Here is a 6,235-nt window from a genome sequence, read left to right on the forward strand (position 1 = left end):
GAACATGAAGATCAGGAGAGACTCAGGACTGAGGAAATGGAGAGAGATAGATCCATATTCTACCAGGAGAAGGACTGCTGTTGATTACAGGTTCCACACAAAGGAACAACAAGATTTCTATGAGACAGTGTTGTTGGACAAGAAGCCTATAGTGTGTGAAATGAGGTGGGTCGACTGGAAGTATATCAAGGAAAATGAGGAACACTATCCTGGTGTGTTTGACAGCTTCAGTGCTTGTGAAGTTGCAGACTTTGTTGGGCAGAAGCTCACAAAGTGGAATGAGGAGCTCATAATGCAATTCTACTCCACAACACACTTCTATCCAAATGGCAGGATAGTATGGATGTCTGAAGGTACAAGGTACCACTCAACTATTGAGGAATGGGCAAATCTGATCAATGCTCCTAAGGAAAAAGAAGATGACTTGGATGTCTATGCCAAGAAGAAGATGGATCACAACTCTATGGCAAATATGTACAAGGAGATTCCTGAAGATGATCTTGAGACTCACCAGTTTGGGTCAGTAAAACACTTGCTATCAGGGCTGCCTACAATCAATTGGATCCTTAGGCACACTCTCTTGCCCAAGTCTGGTGATCACAGAATGATCAGAGGCCATGCAATTAACTTGGTACATATATTTGATGTGCCACAGAAGTTCAAGGTCATGAGCCTTATAGTTGAGACTATCAAGAGGACTGCAGCTGACCAGAAAAGAAGTTGTGGATATGCCCCACAGACCCAGGAATTGATAAACTCAAAGATGGGCACAGGCACATACTTGTTGGATAAGGAACACTTGCCTATCTATCCTGACTTCGAGGACAACCAAGTTGTGATGAATGAAGATGAACCCTCCTCAGTGCAAGCACAAGCAAAGAAGGAGAAGGCAAAGATGAAGAAGGCTGCCAAGATGCCAACTCAAGAGGAGGCATCTGAGTACTTTTTGAAAAGCAAGCAGGACCAACTTGGTTACTTGATAGCATCATCTGTGAGGATTGAGAAGGGGTTGGCCACCCTAACTCAAAACCAGGAGAGCCTGGAAAGAATCGTGGAACAAAAATTCTATGATTTAGATGTCAAAGTAACTGAGATTCAGTCTGTTGTGGAGCAGCTACAGGATGACATGCAGGAGAGGAAGGGCAAGACAACCACTGATGCATTTGCCAGAGTGCCTCGAGCTCAGAGATCTGCTGCAGTGCCTGTATCGGACACTAGAGCCACTTCATCTGCACCAGCTACAGCTTCAGTGCCACCAGCTCCAGCACCTACCCCATCAGCTCCATCTACTTCAACTGAAGCCTTCGTCCTTGGAGTTCTCCGGACACCACCACCTGAAGACCAAGCCTGAGAGACATTCTAGTGCTATGCAATTTCTATGAACTTTTTGGTAACTTGTTGCCAAAGGGGGAGAAAAATGTATAGATCATAGGCTTCGAGAGAGAGCGTTGCTTTTTATTCTCTCTTGCTTTGGTGGTTGAACTTTGTTTGTCTTTTGATTGCTTGAGATACTACGCTATTATCTGTGAGACATTGATGATCATGTGGTTGATCATAAGCTACACTTATGCTTGTTAGATGATATTATCTTACTTATCCTTATATGATCATTCACTTTGCTTGGTGATGAGTGCATGCATTTAATTCTTATCATTTTGAGCGCTCCACCAAGATGTATGTGACATGGAAGAGTAACCCATGATCCTAACTCATTGTGCATTTGCAGTCCAAAGCAAATCTTAAGATATGCACAAATTTAGGGGGAGCTCTTGCTTTTCACATACTTCTCAAAGCGACAATATCTTTCACTCTTATTATCATTTGTCGAAGCTTTGATCTATATGTTGTCATCAATTACCAAAAAGGGGGAGGTTGAAAGTGTAACTATCCCCGGGTGGTTTTGGTAATTCCTAACAACATATAGCTCATTGAGCTAACATTATTCCAAGATTAATATTTCAGGAAAATCTCAATGAATGGCATGGCATGGATGAGGAAAGTGGATCCCTCAAAATTCTAAGCACAAAAAGTTTGGCTCAAGCTTCAAGATCAAGACTCTACATTTTATATTTTAGTGATCCAAGATCACATTGAGTCTATAGGAAAAGCCAATACTATCAAGGAGGGATGAGGTGTTGCTTAATGGCTTGCTTGCTCAAAGTGCTTAGTGATATGCTCCAAAACCCTCAACTACCTTCCCACATCCACATATGACCTAAACCAAAAGTCAAACTCGGCCCCACCGATTCTATCTATCCGGTGCCACCGAGTTTCAAATGTCATAGCCACTGCCACAAACCCTAGGCAAATTGGTTTCACCGGTAGGGATCTCGGTCTCACCGAGATGGGATTGTAATCTCTCTATTTCCCTTCGTAACGTTTCGGTCTTACCGAGGTGAGCGATCGGTCCCACTGAGATTGCAATGTAAACTCTCTGTTTCCCTTTTTTAACATTTCGGTCTCACCGAGATGAGCGAATCGGTCCCACCGAGTTTACCTGACCAACTCTCTGGCTAGCTTATTACCAAAATCGGTCCCATCGAGTTTGTGTAATCGGTCACACCGAGATTACGTTATGCCCTAACCCTAACCATATCGGTCCTACCGAGTTGCATCTCAGTCCCACCGAAAATCCTAACGGTCACTAGCTTTGATGAATCGGTCCGACCGAGTTTAACCATTCAGTCCCACCGAGTTTGGCAAATTGTTTGTAACGGTTAGATTCTGTGTGGAGGCTATATATACCCCTCCACCCACTCTTCATTCGTGGAGAGAGCCATCAGAACATACCTACACTTCCAATACACATTTTCTGAGAGAGAACCACCTACACTTGTGTTGAGGTCAAGATATTCCATTCCAACCATATGAATCTTGATCTCTAGCCTTCCCCAAGTTGCTTTCCACTCAAATCTTCTTTCCACCAAATCCAAATCCTGCGAGAGAGAGTTGAGTGTTGGGGAGACTATCATTTGAAGCACAAGAGCAAGGAGTTCATCATCAACACACCATTTGTTACTTCTTGGAGAGTGGTGTCTCCTAGATTGGCTAGGTGTCACTTGGGAGCCTCCGACAAGATTGTGGAGTTGAACCAAGGAGTTTGTAAGGGCAAGGAGATCGCCTACTTCGTGAAGATCTACCGCTAGTGAGGCAAGTCCTTCATGGGCGACGACCATGATGGAATAGACAAGGTTGCTTCTACATGGACCCTTCGTGGGTGGAGCCCTCCGTGGACTCGCGCAACCGTTACCCTCCGTGGGTTGAAGTCTCCATCAACGTGGATGTACGATATCACCACCTATCGGAACCACGACAAAAACATCCGTGTCTCCAATTGCGTTTGAATCCTCCAAACCCTTCCCTTTACATTCTTGCAAGTTGCATGCTTTACTTTCCGCTGCTCATATACTCTTTTGCATGCTTGCTTGAATTGTGTGAAGATTGCTTGACTTGTGCTAAGATAGCTAAAATCTGCCAAGAACTAAAATTGGGAAAAGGCTAGATTTTTATTTGGTCAAGTAGTCTAATCACCCCCCTCTAGACATACTTTCGATCCTACATCTTTGTCACCTACATAAACGAGAAACATATCCTTAGTCCTTTTCAGGTACTTCAGGATATTCTTGACCGTTGTCCAGTGTTCCATACCGGGATTACTTTGGTACCTTCCTACCAAACTTACGGCAAGGTTTACATCAGGTCTGGTACATATCATGGCATACATAATAGACCATATGGCCGAGGCATAGGGGACGACACTCATCTTTTCTCTATCTTCTGCCATGGTCGGGCATTGAGCCGTGCTCAATCTTGTACCTTGCAATACAGGCAAGAACCCGTTCTTGGACTGATCCATATTGAACTTCTTCAATATCTTGTCAAGGTACATACTCTGTGAAAGACCAATGAGGCATCTCGATCTATCTCTATAGATCTTGATGCCTAATATATAAGCAGCTTCTCCAAGATCCTTCATTGAAAAACACTTGTTCAAGTAGGCCTTTATGCTTTCCAAGAATTCTATATCATTTCCCATCAATAGTATGTCATCCACATATAATATGAGAAATGCTACAGAGCTCCCACTCACTTTCTTGTAAACACATGCTTCTCCATAAGTCTGTGTAAATCCAAACGCTTTGATCATCTCATCAAATCGAATGTTCCAACTCCGAGATGCTTGCACCAGCCCATAGATTGAGCGTTGGAGCTTGCACACCTTGTTAGCATTCTTAGGATTGACAAAACCTTCCAGCTGCATCATATACAATTCTTCCTTAAGGAAACCATTAAGGAATGCCGTTTTGATGTCCATTTGCCATATCGCATAATCATAGAATGCGGCAATTTCTAACATGATTCAGACGGACTTCAGCTTCGCTACGGGTGAGAAAGTCTCATTGTAGTCAACCCCTTGAACTTGTCGATAACCCTTAGCGACAAGCCGAGCCTTATAGATGGTCACATTACCATCCACGTATGTCTTCTTCTTAAAGATCCATTTATTTTCTATGGCTCGCTGATCATCGGGCAAGTCAGTCAAAGTCCATACTTCGTTTTCATACATGGATCCTATCTTGGATTTCATGGCTTCCAGCCATTTGTCGGAATCTGGGCCCGCCATCGCTTCTTCATAGTTCGAAGGTTCACCATTGTCCAACAACATGATTTCCAGGACAGGGTTGCCGTACCACTCTGGTGCGGAACGTGTCCTTGTGGACCTACGAAGTTCAATAGCAACTTGATCTTAAGTTTCATGATCATCATCATTAACTTCCTCTCTAGTCGGTGCTGGCACCTCAGGAACATTTTCCTGAGCTGCGCCACTCTCCAATTCAAGAGGCAATACTTCATCAAGTTCTACTTTCCTCCCACTTACTTCTTTCGAGATAAACTCTTTCTCTAGAAAGGATCCATTCTTGGCAACAAAGATCTTGCCTTCGGATCTGAGGTAGAAGGTATACCCAATAGTTTCCTTAGGGTATCCTATGAAGACGCATTTTTCCGATTTGGGTTCGAGATTTTCAGGTTGAAGTTTCTTCACGTAAGCATCGCATCCCCAAACTTTTAGAAATGACAGCTTAGGTTTCTTCCCAAACCATAAGTCATACAGTGTCATCTCGATTTCGACGGAGCCCTATTTAAAGTGAATGCGGCAGTCTCTAAAGCATAGCCCCAAAATGACAGCGGTAGATCGGTAAGAGACATCATAGATCGCACCATATCTAATAGAGTGCGATTACGACATTCGGACACACCATTATGCTGAGGTGTTCCAGGCGGCGTGAGTTGTGAAACTATTCCATATTTCCTTAAGTGCGTGCCAAATTCGTGACTCAAATATTCTCCCCCACGATCTGATCGCAAGAACTTGATTTTCCTGTCATGTTGATTCTCAACCTCACTCTGAATTTCCTTGAACTTTTCAAAGGTCTCAAACTTGTGTTTCATTAAGTAGACATACCCATATCTACTCAAGTCATCAGTGAGGGTGAGAACATAACGATAGCCACCGTGAGCCTCAACACTCATTGGACCGCACACATCAGTATGTATGATTTCCAATAAGTTGGTTGCTCGCTCCATTGTTCTGGAGAACGGAGTCTTGGTCATTTTGCCCATGAGGCATGGTTCGCACGTGTCAAATGATTCATAATCAAGAGACTCCAAAAGTCCATCTGCATGGAGTTTCTTCATGCGTTTGACACTAATGTGACCAAGGCGGCAGTGCCACAAGTATGTGGGACTATCATTATCAACCTTACATCTTTTGGTATTCACACTATGAATATGTGTAACATCATGTTCGAGATTAAATAAGAATAAACCATTGACCAGCGGGGCATGACCATAAAACATATCTCTCATATAAATAGAACAACCATTATTCTCGGATCTAAATGAGTAGCCATCTCGTATTAAACAAGATCCTGATACAATGTTCATGCTAAAAGCTGGCACTAAATAACAATTATTGAGGTTTAAAACTAATCCCGTAGGTAAATGCAGAGGTAGCGTGCCGACGGCGATCACATCGACCTTGGAACCATTTCCGATGCGCATCGTCACCTCGTCCTTCGCCAGTCTCCGCTTATTCCGCAGCTCCTGTTTTGAGTTACAAATATGAGCAACCGCACCGGTATGAAATAACCAGGAGCTACTACGAGTACTGGTAAGGTACACATCAATAACATGTATATCACATATACCTTTGGTGTTGCCGGCCTTCTTATCC

The sequence above is a fragment of the Triticum aestivum genome, chromosome 4A, assembly GCF_018294505.1.
Source record: "Triticum aestivum cultivar Chinese Spring chromosome 4A, IWGSC CS RefSeq v2.1, whole genome shotgun sequence".
NCBI classification, from domain to species: domain Eukaryota; kingdom Viridiplantae; phylum Streptophyta; class Magnoliopsida; order Poales; family Poaceae; genus Triticum; species Triticum aestivum.